Genomic DNA, 18,214 nt, shown 5'->3' with positions numbered 1-18,214 from the left:
AGAAGCGTCAGCTGCTTTCCTGGGTTATAGTCCGAAGACCTCACTTTCAAATTCCCTCCATGCCCGGTTCTCCAGCTCGTGTTCTGAGACTTCTTTGGCGCGAGAAAGCTGCCTGATGCTTTTCCTAGTCACATTAGAGCGTGTCCGGTTTACTGTTTCGAAAACACCCTGCGTCATCAGAGTCCCTTTTACAAACAGTTCTGTCACAGACGCGAAATGAAATATTTTATATAGGCCATAATACTGGATGGAATTACGCAACTGGAAATAATATCTTGCGTGATTTGAGACAAAAGAATGGCATTTTTTTGAGATATGGAAGTTAAATTCAACATACGAATTCAACGTACGAAAAAACACATGCATTCATCGTGGGCTCAAGCCTGTTTTAATGACTACCTGCTGTCTGTAGAGTTTAGATCAACAACATAAATTGTAGAATTTCTACGGCATTGTTACTGTTGAAAATTGTTTTTTTATTAAAATACGTGTTCTTTTCCACATCAACCAGCTTTCGATTTGTATCAAATTCCAAGGCAACATGTTGTTGCCATAAATCCCTGGATATACCTAGGTCAGTAAAATATTTCAGGAGAAGTAAGAGTTCATTTGAGAAAGGGGAAACATACACATTTCTTGAAGGGTCTCACTAAGTGATAAAAGGTCGATTTGATAATGAGCCACTTAAGAGTTAGTGGAGAGGCAGAGCATGTTGTGATGAGGTACATCTTCTTTATTTTATATAAATCTATTTATTTGTTTTGAAAAACTTAAAACTTTGAAAACTTCCTACACCATCCATGGGCGTATAGGAAAAAACACCACATATATTAAAAAAATTATTTCGGGTCCGGTCAGGACCAGGCGTCAGCAAATCAGACACTGTTCCTCCTTTGGTATGAGGCCCGAAGTTTGATACTCTGTTCCCTTCATATTTGAGGGGTATATGGCCATTCCCATATCCAAGTAGACCTCTTTCTCCTTCACCACCCGCCTCTTCCCTCCAAGCGCTCCATGGGCCCGGGATTTTTTTCAAATTCTCTCTCTTGCCTGTTATGCAACATTTTCAACTCCCATGTACCATTTCAAACACTCCTCCCATTCCCGTAGTATGGGTGGGTTGGGTGGCCCCAGCATTTCAATAAGTCCCTAGGGGCCACCATCAAATTCATTGCTTGGTTGCTCCATATTCCAAGTGTGACCGATTGGGGTGTAAGCTTCACTTCTTTGCCCAATATCTCCGATATTCATTCACTCACCCTTTCCCAGTAGGTCACCAGTTTTGGACAGTCCCATAGTGTGTGGACTAGGGTGCCTCTCATATGGCATCCCCTGAGTCATTCTGTGCCTGACCCATGTGAAACAGGCGAGTCTGGGTATAACATGCCTTATGTAGGATTTTAACTGGATCAGTCGAAAACCCGCTCGGATTGCAGCGTCTCTAAAGTACCCTTATGTCTGAGTCCATTCATCATCCTCTAATCTGCCCAGATCCCCCTTCCACTTTTCCCACAATGGGTCCATGTAGGGAGGACTCTTTTGCAATAATGTGGAGTAGATTCACGACACTGCATGACTCATCGGGGGGAACCCATTACTCTATATTCCAATGGGGTTTCTTCCTCAACCTCACCTTGTCATGCTGTGCACTTTGTGAGTTAGAATCTCATTTGTTGTTATCTGAGGAATTGGCTCCCGGATAAGTCATATTCTGCTTGCATTTCTTCAAAAGATATTATTTCTACTTCCCCCCAAGACATCCCCCATTTGGGAAATTCCCAACAGATCCCGTTTTCAATGTCCTTCATTGTCTCTTAGCCCGTGAAGTAAGTTTGAGTCCCAGAGTGGGGTTCATAGTGTCACCTTAATCCCGCCATCCTAATTTTCATGCTGTCCTTTTCCAAGTCTGTGTTGGAGTTGGAACGGGAAGGGGGAATCCCCTTCCTCCATATAGTTGGTGTTGATATCTCTCTGGGGTCATAGCAGAGTAGTCCACACTTAGTGAGGGCTCCTGTTGTGATGAAAAGGCCCAGTCATTAACTGTTTGAAGTTGAGAGGCCCAATAGTAAAGTCCAAGGATCGGGAGAGCAATGCCTGCCTCTGTCTGTCATTTGGTCAGTAGGGAGAAAGTGACTCTTGGAGTCTCCTATCCCAAAGCAACACTCATGTCACTTTGTCCATTTTGTGGAAGAAAGCATCTGGGATCGGGTATGGTGTGTTCTGTAGTACATATAAAAACTTGGGTAGATAAATAATTTTATATAGGGCTGCTTGGTGTAGGAGAGAAAGCAGTAGTTTTCTCCATATGTCCACATCAACGCAGTATGCTCTTAAAATCATTTCCAAATTTTCGTACATGATTGATGCTTCATCGGTCATGACATCCCCAGATATCTGAACCCGTGTGTCACTCATTGAAAAGGACTGTCTCCTACTATTGGCTGAGTTGCTACCCTCAGCGGGAAGGCCACTGATTTCTGCCAGTTTGTACGAAACCCAGCATAGGATTCAAACACTGTCAGTAGCTCTAAAATTCTTTGCAGGGAGTGTGGGGGGTCTGCAAGATAGAGGAGGATATCAGCAGCATATACTGAAATAACATCCTCCTAGTCCAAGTCCCATTGGAGAGCCCTGACCTGTGCATCTGCCCTGTTCCATGGTGCCAGTGGCTCTAGAGTAATGGCAAAGAGCAGGGGCGAGAGTGGCAGCCCAGCCTGGTGCCTCGGGCCAGTCCGAAGCATGCTGCTAGAGTTCCACTGACCCGAACTTGCGACCGCTTCCCCAGACAGTAAGCTAATCCAGGATAGGAAATATGGACAAAAGCCCATTTTCTGGAGGACCGCCATCATGTAAGGCCATTCCAGGGAGTCAAAGGCCTTCTCTGCATCTAAGGCCAGCAGGACCCCTGATTCTTGCAATCGTTCAATGCACGCCAGTACATCCATCCGCCTTCTCAAATTATGCCTTGTGGCCCTATCGGGCATGAAGCCCTATTGATCAGGGTGGATCAGGGTGTCAAGAACCTGTGTTCAGTGGTTTGGTAGGATCTTGGCTAGGATTTTCATTTCGGTATTAATTAGGGAGCTCGCCTGTGTGAGGCGCAATCATCAACCGTTTTTCCCTCTTTATGGATCAGTACAATTGTTGCTTCCCGGAGATCGGGTGGTAGAGCACTTTTGTCTCTGGCCGCATTAAACATAGCAAGCATGGGCATTACAACTTTAGATGTTATGCTTTTGATATATTTTGCCAGAACCCATTAGGGCCCAGGGTTTTTCCCTTATTCAGCTGGTAAATGGCCATGGTCACCTCCACCTCTGTGATTTTGCCCTCCAGCATCTCAACCTATTCTGGATCTAGGTGAGGGGTTGGTAGGTCCTCCACAAAGGTCTCTAGTTCTGCCTGGTAGGCGGTGGCTTGGCTTTGGTACAGCCATTCCAGGCAGTGAGCAAATTCCTGTACAACTGCTTGGGGTGTCTCTCTCCACTGTAAGTCCTCTGATAGGATCCCACTGACTCACCAGTGTCCCTCTTACTTTTTGGCTGCTGCGTCAGTTGCTCCTCAAGTGACCAACATTCCTGCTCCCTACTCCTCTTGAGGCCCGCCTTTCGTGCAATCAATTGTCCCCCCAGGACCGTCTAATAGGCTTCCCATAATGTAATCATGGATTGCACTGAGCCCTCAATCTCAGTAAAGTAATTGACTGTGGCCGTAGCCACCATCTTTTTGGTTTCCCTGTCTTGGGGTTCTCAGGTGTCTAGTCTCCATGGGGTTCTCCTACCTGGAATGCTCATACGGACCTCTGTGATCAGTGGTGAGTGGCCTGAAATAACCCAGGGAAGAAGGGTAGTGTCTGCATATCTACCCCGCTGGTGTGTAGGTACCAGAAAATAGTTCAACTGGGACATGACCCCCTGCGTTGTGGTGGTGTATGTATATTGGCGTATGCCGAGGTTCCTTGCTCTCCACAGGTCTGAGAGTCCCATGGCTTCTACAAATGTAGCCAGTCTAGTGTCTGACTGGACTCAGACTCCCAATTTCATCACCCTGTCAATGTTCCCTTGCATTGTTAAGTTGAGGTCCCCCCTGATGACCATCAAAGCATCTGTCAGCCACATTCCCATATGTTCTAGTCCACTGGATTGTAGACACGGGGAAGCACCATAACCCTATGATGACATCCTCTCCATAGCTTCCCCCCCCCAGGCCCCTTTGTAAAACCTGCATGTGCTAGTAGTTTGTGTCTACCTCTCCCCAGGAAACCACAATTGTTTCTCAGCAGGTGTGTTTTCTGTAACAAGACAACATCTGAGTCTTGCCGAAGCAGATATTTCAATACCACTCCCCGCTTCAGCTTGTTCCCCAGACCAATAATACTCCAGGAGAGAATTTTCAGGATCAGAGTTTGGCCCTGGTTTCCATGTGCCTCATCCTCCATTAGATCGTAAATGTCCTGCAGCATCTCTTCACCCGAGCCCTTACAGCTTCCTATTGTTCTGCCCTTGCTTCTGATGGCTAAACTTCCTTACCCCCAACTCCTCCTCCCTATCACCCTGCGGACTCAAGAATACCCACCACCCCAATGCCCGAGATGCCTGTTGCTTCATGTGAATAAACAAACTGTAGTTCATGTTAAGAACTTTAGGTGTATATCAGGAGTACAGTGTGAAGGCGTGGCCCTCCTGGTGCCTCCATCAATGACCTTTCAAGGCCCATTAGATTCTAATTAGTGAGGCTATCAAGTTGCCCAGAGTTCACCCCATAATCACGCCCAGACCCCCTCTTCATCCAAGCAAGTCCACAGTCATTGGAGTTACTATCGGTCGTTTCTCGCGTTCACATTTGGGTAGGGATTCAGTAGAGGAGTAGTCTCGTTCTTCAAAGGACTACCTGAGCCTTCATTAGGGTTGCTTTCAGTAGATGGCGGGATCTCCTTTTCGATCTGGCTCCTGTCCAATCTTCCTTCACTGGATGATCCCAGTCCGGCGAGCAGGCATAGCCCCTGCCCTCCAGCCATTTCCAGGCTTCACCCATGGTCGTGAAGAAAAAAGTATGTCCTTGGTCCACCACTCTTAGCTTAGCAGGGAGAAGAAGCGCGTACTTTAAATCAAGAAATTGTAACTGCTGTTTCACGCCCACAAAATATTCTCTCTGGCACTGGACTGCCTGGGTATAATCGGGGTAAATATTCACCAATCCCCTTTTGGTCATCCATAGGCTGTGCATGGGCCGGCTGTAGGATATCGTCCCTACCCTGGTAGTTGAGGATGTGGACAACCACCAATCGAGGAGACTCTCCCAGCCTCTGTGGACCCCCAATACTCGGTGGGCTTGTTCCACAGTGAAGAATTTGGACGTCTTCCCAACAATGCGAGCTTGCAGGAACCATAGTTCCAAATATACTGGGCTCCTTGCTGTGCTCTGGGAAGCCCACTATCCATAAATTATTGCGGCAGAAGCGACCCTCCGCATCCTCTGCCCTGCTGTGCAGCAGCTTGACCTCTGTCTGCAGATATAGCAGTTGTTTATCGTGGTTCACGACCATGGACTGCATCTGTTGTACCTCTTTTTCAGTGGTTTTAGATCCATTTAGCAGTATTCCTGGATCATTTTAGGCAGTCCCCCTAATGGTCTATAGTACCATCACCACCTCAGACCACTAGGTCTGTGCATGTGGGCAGCTTCATACTATGTGGCCAGAATCTGCTCTGGATTCATGGTATCATGAACCTTGTTCTTGGTATATCTTACTTAGTTTAAGTGGGCTCAGGTAGGTCATGTGAACATAGTTAAACTGAGTTAATTTGAATTGTGCAGTACTGGACAAACCTTTAACACAGACACTGGCCTTATTCCCATTCTCTCTTTGATAATGGTTACTCAAAGGCTCTAATCCATTTTTCCATAGCCTCCGCTGCATCACGATTATCCTGCTGGAATGCCCTGTGAAGATTAGCCAACTATCTTCTTCTTTGCCCCAATATTAATATCATCCTAGGAGCGTAGATTTCTGTGCCTGTCTGCAATAACTGAGCATAATTTAGGAAATGACCTGGTTAATACTAAAATATACATCCACTTCACCAAGTTTTGCAATGTATTAGTTGGATGAAGATCACCTAAGACATCGAATCCTCCCTGTCTCCCAAATGATTCCATACATTTCTTGTATAATCTTTCTCACAGGGCTGATACTCCACAGTGGCATCTACACTGCAAATGGCGGCCACATTACTATGTGTTCCACGGCCTCATCCCACTGTTGGGCAACTTGGTTGCGCACTAAGCTTGTTTAGCGCTTCAGGATCAGGTGTAATGTGAATGGATGGGTATCTGAATCCTGTAACTTCCCTCTATTTAAAAAAAAAAAGTTATTGTGTTTACAGTACATATGAGCTGCACTAGTGATATCCATATTATTTGGTGTTTGAAATCTAACTCATTATTGTTGATATCCGGTTTAATGAATTCTTGCACTAATGTTGTGCAGTCTGTTTCAGATTAAGGGGTCGATTAAGAATATGGCAGGCACACTGCCAGTCCGCAGTGTTGGTGGTCGAGAAAAGGCCGTCAAGCCGACGGCATCCCGACCCCGCATTCCGACTTTCCCGTGGGGCTGGTGTTGTGCGGGTGCCACAGTCATGGTGGCGGCATGCTTCGGCTCTAGAAAGAGTCGGAAGCCAATTCTGGCCATACTGCGGTGCATGATAGCAGGCCACAATCGCCATAGAGTCATTAATATGGCTACTTGCCTGGCTTTTCCCCAACTGTTGCATGCGGGGTCCTGGTCAGGCACAGGTCAGCGGAAAGGCGGGTCATAATTAGATTTTGCATCTCCTGTAGATGGGTAACAGCATTGGGGTGGTGCTTGGGAAGCAGCTCAGTCACTGAGCACAGGCGGCATTGCTTCACTGTTGATTGGTTGTTGCTCTGTTGCCTCATTTCCTGGCGTCATGTTGACCTTCCATTCTGAGTCCTGATTAGGTACTTTTTTCAATGACCTGCATGAGGTCGGTACATAGTTTTATTCTCGGCACCTCTTTAGAGAAGTGACAATTGTTTCCCATGCCCTTGCTAGGTATGACTTCCTCAGCCTTCCTCTTTTCGTCTCCACATGTAACGTCATACTTTCAAATTTCAGCACATTTATTTTCTTTTGTGACCTCTGTTTTTGCTCTTATGCCCCACTGCCTTCCAGATAATTGCTAAGTACTACAGTTCATTGGGATCTGCTGTTTCGCTAGTATCAATGGTAAGTCTATGAATTTGTTTATGGCTTTTTTCATCTTAGGTGATGGAAATAGGTCAGATAAGCATGAATCTGGTTATAGTTCTACCCATCTACCTGTGGTTATATTGATCAGTTGCACCGCATCTTGTCCTTTTGTTTACAAATAATGCACCTCCAGATAATGCATCTGTAGTCTCACATCTGACACACCCTACCAGTGTGTCTGGGTATATTTTGACAATCCTATCATGGTAATATATGTCCTTTTTTTTTTTAACAAACTTTTATTAGTTTTCATTATTAACTGTTCCATCATACAGTGTAATAATCAAGTAGCATCACATATAAATCGTATTTGAATATACATTCCATATAATAGGACTACAGTTGTGAGCTAGCAATCTTGTAGTATGTAACAATGATGTTGAACCAAAATCTCACATCCCACCCACCCCGCACCCTACCCAGCTTCCGTCCACTAGCACATGAGTTAAGACACATGGGATGTATCTGTTAATGAGTTCTTCGGGAATACCATTCCCTGCATGGGAGAGTGACTTATATATTCACTCTAAAAACAATCCAGCAAGACATCAGTAAGGAAGAGGCATGTATGGACCCTATCGGGCAAAATATGTGGAAGCCACAGGTGTGTAACGCAGACTCACCCCCAGCACCCCACAAGGTACGCTATTTGCCCTACCACAGTAAACCCTATGACTCACTCTGTGCCCTAAGCGCTTCCACCAGTGAGTCCCACTCCAGGTTTATTGGTTTCCATCTCAGACCTCTATACTCTTCTCTTCTGAGGGCAGCACTTTCAGCCTGGCTCCAGCGTACCACCTCCTCCTTCCATGAGAGGAGAGATGGGGCATGGGGGGGATTTCCAGCTGTTCCCAAACCCTGAGCATAGCTGTTGTGATGGTTCCCAAAGGTATAGGGAGCCTGCACAATGGTATGTTAGGAGCATAGGGGGGTTGCTGAAGCTGTGTACCGTGTAGTTAGTTTCCAATAGGCCAATGCTGTGCATAGTTGTAAGGTAGCCCCAAGGGGCGATTTAAGCTACCCAGGACAGAGCAGTTGGTGAATAAAACCCCTCTTCCACATTGCTTCTGTACAGTTTATCTCATCTAAATTGTGGCCAGCTAGCCAGTAGGCCAGCCATTGTAACTGGCCCGCAAAACAGTAGGCTTTAAAATCTGGAGCACCCAAGCCACCCAAGTCTGGGGGTAACTGTAGTTTCGACAGTCAGACTCGGTGGCAACCTTTCTCCCATATGAGGTCTATCAGTAAAGAATTCAATGTCTGAAATACCCAAGGTGGTACTATAAGCGGCAGGTTCACAAAATGAAATAGGACCCGTGGTAGCATTACCATTTTCGCCAGGGTCACCCTTCCGGCCACTGAAATGGAAAGTGTAATCAAAAAGTCGACCTGGGATCAGAGGGATGTAATTGCCCGGTTTAGATTCCCGTCTAACAGATCCACTTGATTCCGGTATACACAAATACCAACATAGCGGAGGGCGACTGGGGCCGTTACAATGGTCATGGGCTCAAATGGAATTGTAGGCTCCGACCAGGTGCCCTAGATTCAATACTCATATGACTTAGCAGGACTAATCCAGAGAGAAGCGTAAAGCTAGAAAAATCTGCACCGTCTTCTGCGTGCCCTGCCGCAGATCCCTGTAATATCATCTGCATATAAAGAGCAAGCATGTGTAGTGGAGTTGAGCACAGCTCCCCAATCCACCACACTGCGGCGAAGGTGCTGTGCCAGGGGCTCCAATGCCAGTACAAACAAGAGAGAGGACAGAGGGCAGCTCTGTCTAGTTCTGCGGTATATGGGGTAAGGAGCAGATATATGCACCCCTGTCTTGGCCCTGGCAGTCGGGCTGTGTACAGGAGCCTCACCCACCATATAAATTCAGGAGGAATTCCAAAGGCTTCTAGAGATGCCCACGGATACTGCCAGCTGAGGGTATCAAATGCCTGCCGCATGTCTAAGGAGATGTAGCAGGCATATGGGTACTTGTGTTTCGACTCGTCCATTGACTGAAATAACTGGTGGATATTCATGGATGTACCCTGACAGAGGACACAGCCACATTGGTCCGTGTGGACACAGCCACATTGGTCCCTAGTGGGAGCAGTCTACGTGCCAAAACTTTACTAAGGAACTGAGGAGTTTATATTCAGTGTTTAATATAGACATGGTCCTATAGGATGATATCTGTGTGAGAGGTCTATCTGGTTTGAGAAGCAAGGTCACTACTGCTTAGTGAGTTGTAGCTGGAAGCATTCCTTCCGTGAGGGACCTCTTGTACAATTTCTGTAGGTGGAGATGCAAGCGCTTAGGGTATGTGGCATAAAACTCCACCGGCAATCCGTCGGAGTCAGGGGTTTTATTGCACGCCATCTCTTTTAATGCCTCACCTATCTCTGCAGTTGAGATTGAAGCACGCAGCATTTCCTTTTCTAGCATTGTCACCTGTTGGAGCAGATGGCAGTGCAGGAACGTATGTAGGGAGTGTTGGTATACAGGTGGCTGCTCTGCGTACAAATCTGCATAGTATGCACGGAAGGCCTCATTAATGCCAGTTTGGTTGGTTAAGGAACCCAACTGAGCGGACTGTGTCCTTGAAATAGGTGTGGGAGACTGTTGCGGTCTGATTCGTTTAGCAAGCAGGGCACCCGGTTTGTCTGCTTCCGTATGCATCTTCTGGGTGTATGATCTGTAATCTACTACTCACAAGCGCTCTAGAAGTTCTACATGCTGGATTCGCGCTTCTTGCAATCAATCAGTTTTGTTGTAGTCCAATATCATCTCGCATCCTAGCGACCCCAACTCGTCTTCTAGCTGTGTGAGCTTGGATACTATTTCAGTCCGGGCTCTCCCCCTCATAGATATGGATGTCCCATGTATAATTACTTTGAAGGCCTCCCATGCAAGCAGTGGGGATGTTGCTGTGCCAGTATTTTCTGAAAAATATGTGTCTATGTTAGTAGCTAATGTCTCTCTAAAGACCTGGTCTTCCAAGAGTGTAGGCTGCAGACGCCACATAGGTATTGGGGTGGGTACCCTTCCCCAGGTTAATTGGATCTCAAGAGGATTGTGGTCAGACAGTGTCTTGCCTAAGTATGTAGCATGAGTTATGTGGGGTTGCAAGCTAGTGCTACATAAAAATCAGTCTAAATACGAATGGAGCACATGAGGGTAAGAGTAAAAGGAGTATTCTCTCGCTTTCGCATTACGGTGCGGCCAGTCATCTACCAAGCCCCACCCCTCAACCCTTTGTTGCAGTATTTTGGCCTGTTGAACTGGTGTGGCACTAGGGAGGGGCAGGTGCGAGTGGTCGAGGTGCACATCTAGTACAGCATTAGAGTCGCCACGCAATACCCACGGGAGATGAAACCATCCTGCTAGCACGTTAGACAAGCGTGTATAAAAAGCGTTCTGTTCCTGATGTGGAGCATAAAAACAGCCCAGCACTATCTGTTCCCTATCCAGAAGTCCCTTGAGTAGAACATATCGACCTTGTGAGTCAACTTTAGTATCTTGGGCAGAAAACAGAATTCCCTCCCTTATCCAAACGGCTGCTCCTCTAGCATATGCTGAGAAGGAGGTATGGAACAATTGACTCCGCCATCTGCGCTGTAATTTTAGGGCTTCTGGCGTAGTGAGGTGGGTTTCTTGCAGGAAGGCAAGATGAACGTGACATCTGTACAATTGTGCTAACACCCTGTGACGTTTGTGATGTGTCCCCAGGCCTCTAATATTCCAAGTGATTATATTGTATGATTTTGCAACCGAGGTCAGTGTTCTGGATGTAAGAGGTATAACTGAAGTCCCATGATCCTACTACGATCCCCATGTGTAACATTGGTGATGGAAGCATACAAAGAACAAGTACCCACCCTACTCAATGCAGGATCAGTGTTCTGGATGTAAGAGGTATAACTGAAGTCCCATGATCCTACTATGATCCCCATGTGTAACATTGGTGATGGAAGCATACAAAGAACAAGTACCCACCCTACTCAATGCACGGTCCAGCGGAAACAACTATGCTCGACCAATTTAACTAACAACCAACTGTAAAAACAGAGAAATATTAAGGCTTACGCTAGTGGGGTGTGATGGCTCCAATGCCCAATCATAGATTTGTACATCAGGCATACCATCGGACCCTGGTCCGGACCCAGGTCATATCAGTAACTGGTCTCTTATTCATCCATCCCCTACGCTAGCACATAATATAAGGTTATTACATATATATGCGGATATGACAATTTAAGGATAGGTGATAAACAGGTAGTCATTATGGAGGTATCAAAGCAACAGTACAATTTGCTTCCCAATGTTCTGGAGGGGCGCTCCGGCGGTGACCACAGTATCTGCGTAGCGAGGACAAGGAGCAGCGCAGACAGTTTTCTTACATGACAGATTGTGTGCCATATGCTGCATGATAGATGGGAACAATGTCACACTGCCTTCAATCTCAGTGTCGGAATCTCCAGCTACAGACGATTCTGTGCTAGATCTGTGGTTGGGATCTCGCAGATTAGTTGCGAGTTGGATGGCTTCCAGTTAGCTCTTACGTGCCTGCCTCGGGATGGCCCCCCCTCCGTCCTGTACCGCGACCTAATTACAGCGGGCAAGCCGGGACTGTCGACCAGAGCTCTGTGATGCTAACTCCCGCCGCTACACACTCCGTGGTCCTTGAAAGTTCTGATCAAGCCATTCCCTGGCTGACGCGGGAGAGTCAAAGAAGTGGGAGTGGTTGTCATGTATCACTTTCAATGTTGCAGGAAAGATCAATGCGTATACAAGGCCATGTGCTCTAAGGTTTTTCTTGACCTGTACCAACAGTGTATTGTCCGGGTAGAGAGATACTCTTGTGCTTTCGACCGTAAGGGACACACGTTCCCGTGCAACTCGAAGCAACATGCCTCTGTAATTCAGAATTCTAGCCACTGTGGGTCTCGGCGGGGGTCCCAGGGATGGGTTTCCTGCTGGGTACGCAGTGTGCCCTTTTGACTGTGAAGAGAGCGGACAGGCCCTCTGGAGACACCTTCAATTGCAGCCAGCTTTCGATGTATTGATTGGGTTGGTCACTTTCGACACCTTCCGGCATACCCACTATTCAGATATTATTCCTGCACGCTCTACCTTCAGCATCCTCAGCTCTGTCCTGGAGTTGTTCCACCTCTTTGCGCAGTTGTTGTAACATAGAACCATGTTCCACCTGCCCTGGAGCCAAGCTAGCCAATGTGTGTTTTGCTGATTTGACCCTATCGGCCAGTTTGTGCTGGTCGTCTCTGACCAGGTTAAGGTCTGTAGTGATAGCACCAAGCTTCTGCTCCATGATTTCTTTGGAGTCACGTATTTCCTGTAAAATAAGATCTGGCTTGTCTGCTAGTGCCTCTGCTCTCGTAGGGGGAACACAGTCCTGCGGTGTGGCAGAAGGTGAGTCGTCCGAGCGTGGGGAGCAGCCTTAGTCTTATTTCGCACCATGTTGTCGAGGGATTGTCAACCTAAGGCCTGATGGTCGCACCCACAGCTCCAAATGGTCACTCCCAGCAAGTGTGCTTGGAATCTGTCACCCCAGCTCGGTCTACCATGACAAAGAATGGGTCTTAGTGGTCCCGCAATTCCCACAGGTCTCAGATGGACTGGTCACATAGTGCCCAGCCCCCAGGGGTGGGTTAGTCCCATGGCCGCTCCACCAATGCCAGCCGCTGGTCATCCCTCCACTCTGTGTCTCCTCCCAGGGGCAAGACCAGTGCCAGCCTCCAGGACAGTCCGTCTTGTACGCCCCCAGTTGCCGTCTCTGTTCTTAGCCACCAGTGAGTGGCCTGTCAAGGGTGTTCTTAGGAGCTTCAGCGCCTTGTTCCCAGCGCACTCATGTAATGTTTCATCTGGGGGGCAATATTGGGAGCTGCGCGCTATCTGGGCCCTTCTGCTGCCATTAGATCAGTTGCAGGCCTCACAGGGTCTGTCCCGCCACCAGCGGGCCGTGCCGTCCATTAGGCCGAAGCGGGCCCCATCCACCAGTCATGTCAGACTTCCAGCTGCCACCCGGCCTCCTCACTTGCACACTGGCACAGCTGCAGGCCCCAGCCGCTCCCCAGATGCAACAATAGGCTGCAGATTTCCAGGCCTAAGGGGGGGGGCATGTGCCTAGCGCCATTTGGCGCACTCTGGCACACACCTAGGCACCCCCGTGCAAGGTAGCCACAGGAGCCGCTCCTGGCACAGTCCCGTCTTCCTCCTGCCCATCCGCTCTGGCTCGCACCCTGCATGCTCACCTTCCACACAGCTGGGTGACCCAACCGCAGCCAGAGCAGGACATGTCAGGCGGGGAGGAGGCCCCACACAGGTCGCCTCCGTCCTCACACAGCCAGAGGCAGCCCAGTTACAGTGCGGCCGCTGGGCCCAGCCTGCAGCACATTCCAGCCTCGCCTGCTCTGACCAGAGCAGTCCACAAGCGGCACATCTGCACTCTGTTCTCAGCAACGTCAGGCCTCTCGGCGGGCAGGAACAGATGATGTCGGCCGAGACGTAGGCCCCACCACTGGCAGTCCCCGTCAGTCTCCGCCTCTGTATGTGTGCTGCCGCCACGCTCCACCACCACGCAGCGCCCCAGCACCTCTCCGGGCCTGCACAGGGAACTGTGCAGTGTAATATCGTAGGGGACAGATCACGGGTAGATGGTTAGTCCGGAGTCGTCCACCATGTTGGGCGTCTGGCCACGGCCCCCGGGGGTGAAACATGTCCTTATCATTATTTTAAACTGTAATAGTTTAAACTGTGCATTTTTGGATGCATTTTTGGAAACTCCTCTCCCCAATCTTCTGCTTCTAAAGGTCTACTCAGATATTCTGCCCATTGATCGCTCTGTCTGTCTAGTGTGCACCAGGCTTGTGTCAGGAGTGTCTAGTATATAAGCAACACTGTTCGGGTCCCTTTCTCTAGTGTGCATATTACATGAAGCTGCTTGTGTATTGGTGGTTCAGCGACTCCTTCCTTCCTTTTATTTCATGTATTCATTGCCTTCAGGGTCCTATAAGTTAAAAAAAAAAGCCTTCTGGGATCCATTAGCTATCAATCAATTATTTTTTCAAGTTTTTTTAAGTTTAAGGTTTCTTCTTTTAAATTCATATTCCATCTGTTCCATCACTTTCTTCACAGTCTTTTATCCTTCTCCCATTGTTCTCCCTAACTAGGCAGGCTAATCCCCTAAACGGAATCTCAAATGCATATTCTGTAGTGGTCTGTGTCCTTTTTAAGCAGTGTGTCCAGCAGTGTTTGTGAACTTCCAATTCCTGAGATGCAGTTGTCCCCAACCTACATTTTCCCCAGAGTATTATGCTGCTCTATCCGCTATTGTGATTGTATCAGCATCTTTGCCATCCCTGCAATTCCTCTCACTGCAGTTGGGATATAGTTTGAGATGTGGAACTCATAGGCTTCTCTCTGTTATGGCTATGGCCAGTGCAACCCATAGTCTTCCCAAACTCCACAGCAGTTCAATTAGTATGGAACTCAGGTTCTCAGACCATCTCTCTGGGTAGCCATAGGGGTAGGGCAGCACACCCTGCAACTTCCCATTTAGTGTCTAGCCCCGGTTATAGTTCTTCTTCCAGCCCTTTGAGTCCCAGTGGATGGTTCTCTCAATAGTATCAGACAGTCCCTCAAATGAAGGCATGTATTATCTGCATACATAGAAATAATGCAAGTCACATTTCCAATTTGTATGCCCCTGTCCAGGAGAGCAATTCTTAAATGAAAACCCAGAGGTTCCACTGCTAGTGAATACAGTAAAAGTAAAAAACAGTGCTTTCATCCCCAGTGTCCAATCTTCTGAAATGACACATCCTTTGTGGACCCTGACCGTTGAGTTTGTATGCAACAACTTCGTACACTTGAGGTATGTGCCTCTTATACCCATACATTCCAGCACTTCCCACATACACAACCAGCCTGCAGTGCTGAACGCTTTATCAGGGCTCAACACAGCTGATGCATAAGGTGCATCTTCTCCCCTGAGGCTGGGCACAACATGAGCAAGTCGTCTCTGATTCAGCAGAATGTCTGTTCTTCACATCAATTCACAATGGTCATCATGCATCAGTTGCTGGATCATTCAAATAGCTTGTTAGACAGTGATCTATAAGCTCTCTTATCTGTAGGGTTTCCATCTGGTTTTGGGATAGGAACCACCATTGCCTCCATCCTAAGTTGCTGCAAACTTTATTTTCCCATATGATTCCAACAATATGTCTGCCATCACCCCCACGGAATTCTTGAAACAGGTTAATAGGGAAGACATCACTACTTGGCATCTTATATTTCTGTATATCCTGCATGGGAGCAATTACCTCTGTTTTACTAATTAGGACATCTAGCGTCTCTTTGTTCTTCCGTGATCTGTACCAATGGAAGTGTTCCCAAGGAGCCACAAATACATGACATTCACTTTTTGCACATGCTGTAAACCTCAGCTAAATGGGAATAAAACAACACCTCAGAATCCAGCCTGTGTTGTCACATCTCTCCCTGTTGTAACTTTTAGGTGCATTATGGGAGTATATGGCTTCTCCCTACACAGAAACTTCAATAAATTGCCCATTTTATCATCCCCTTTCTATGTATCATTTCCTTAATATAGTGGTGCTAAACCTATCCAGTGCAGCACAAGTATCTCCATGGTTTATTTTCAGTGACACTATATCTGCCATAGTTTCTGGGTGTAGTGCCAGTCTCTCTTCTAGTTTTATATTTTTTTGCTGTTGCACTAATTTATGTGCTCATTGTAGATTAATACAATATCTTTTAGTTAGACACTCCCCTCTCAGAATCACCTTAAATACTTCCCATTAATTATTTGAAATTAGCCTTTCTAATAGTACATCCAAATTATTGTGACAGTATTGTACAATAGTATTCTTCAGACATATCATGAACCCTCTGTCAGTGCTTCTCTGAATTTCAAGATAAACATCCTGGTCCAGTCATACAGCCCAGCATATTTCAGAATCAATGGGCAGTGATTAGACAGGAATCTGGCTACATACACTGCTTCTTTGTATTTGCAATAATGCTTTCTCCTAATCAATACATAATTCCCTATACTAGAAGTGCCACTCGTGGACAATTAACTGGAGTATTGCATGCCAGTCAAATATTGTATTCTCCACACATCTACCAGATCAAGCGGGTCCATAATTTTGTTCAAGGAGCCCACCATACTTGCTTTTCAGGTGTCGTTCAGTAGGGGGTCGGCCTCTCTGACCATCTAGTATGCAATACATAAGTCCTGCTCACGCCAAGTCTGATATCAACATAGGGCAGCAGTTATCTCCAGTTTTGGACACATCTGTATCAACTAAACATAGGTCTTGAGCATCAGGCACACTGTACAAGCAAGAACATGTTGCTGCACACATTTCCCCCCCTCCCCCCCCCCCCCCAAAAAAAAAAATCTTCTCTATTTCTTTCTTCACAAAGGATGTCTCCTAAAGAAATGTAGTCTCTGTTCCATGCCTCTTCATGTAAGAATATGGCATGTGTCTTGGGGATATCGACCAAGGCCCCTCACATTGCATGCCACCAGTCCCAGGTGCTACCCAACTACACTCAGGTACACACTTATTCACGATTTCACAGGAAACTAAATGCACGTTTTTTGGGGGTATGCATCTACTCGACTTCTTCTTATTTCACTCTCCCCCTTTATTGCACTCTGTTTCATCAACTGTACTATGTAGAACTTCAACCCTTTAGCCCCAATGCAACTGCCTGGCAGCTTTCTGGGGTCAAACACATATCCTCTGACTGTAACAAAATGAGGCTACAGACCCTTGCATCATCTATCGCCATGACACTCAAAGTATGGCCAGGGTGCACATGCGCCCCCCTGGGTCATCAGTAGCACCGAACTTTTCTTAACTTAACTCACCACTAGCATTACAAATATGTTAAATAAACAGGCACGCATGTATTTAAAGATTGATTGCAGTTAAATCAAAGGAAATTACTAGGGTGTTCTGCACAGCTTAGCTTTAGGAACATCTTCATATATAAAGACATGTTGCAGCAAATGTGTAAAGCCTCTTCAAAATTAAAAAAGTGTATATCAACACACAGAATCGTTTCAGCTTCGTACAACAGATTATATCAGTACATTGCGAAGTATTTATTTTTAAAGTGATAGTTTTCTAACATGAAATTAGAAACATTCATACTCCTCCCTTTTACCCTGACAACAATGCCCAAGGTGACCTAAAAGGCAAATCACATAGGTGCACTCTTTGGGTGGCTGGGGTTGCCATTATAAATGAACAGCAATATAGCTTAACAAATCAACCACAGGAGATGTTTTTGTACAGCGCACATCCCAAAGTCATGTATTATGAGGTCCTTCTATATGATAATGAAGAAAAATTAGAGAAATTGAAATAAAACAATTGCATAGCATCACACAATTTGGGCAAGTGGGGAAGCCATGATTGATACCAGGTTTTCTAGTTACACATTGTGCAATTCAGTTCAGTCACTAGATGTACCTGCTTTGCTTCCCCTACACCCACCCCCCAATCTTACCCTCTGCAATCTCCCTGCTGGCATCAGTACAGCCCTCGGTTACACATTTGTCCAAAACTTTTGTCCACTAGGAAGTTGTTTGCAAGTACCTATGATCTAAAGTAACCTATCTTCCAATGACTGTTCAGCATTTAAGGACCAGTGAATGCAGTCCTGGTCTAGGCCTCAGGTACCAAAGCTACCAGTCTCCTGACCACTCCTCTGAATCCCTCACCTCTTCTTGCTCCTCGAGTCAGTTGCTCAACAATACAGCCACTCAAAAAAGATCTGCTATCTCCTGCTACTCTACAGTAAACAGCAAAAGAAGTTGAGGTGATCCTAAAGAAGCAGGCGAAGAACAGATCAGCCAAGCAGCGCCACTAGCTCAAGTGAGTG

Source organism: Pleurodeles waltl, chromosome 11, assembly GCF_031143425.1.
Source record: "Pleurodeles waltl isolate 20211129_DDA chromosome 11, aPleWal1.hap1.20221129, whole genome shotgun sequence".
Lineage (NCBI taxonomy): Eukaryota > Metazoa > Chordata > Amphibia > Caudata > Salamandridae > Pleurodeles > Pleurodeles waltl.
Note: the sequence above shows the minus strand (reverse complement) of the source record.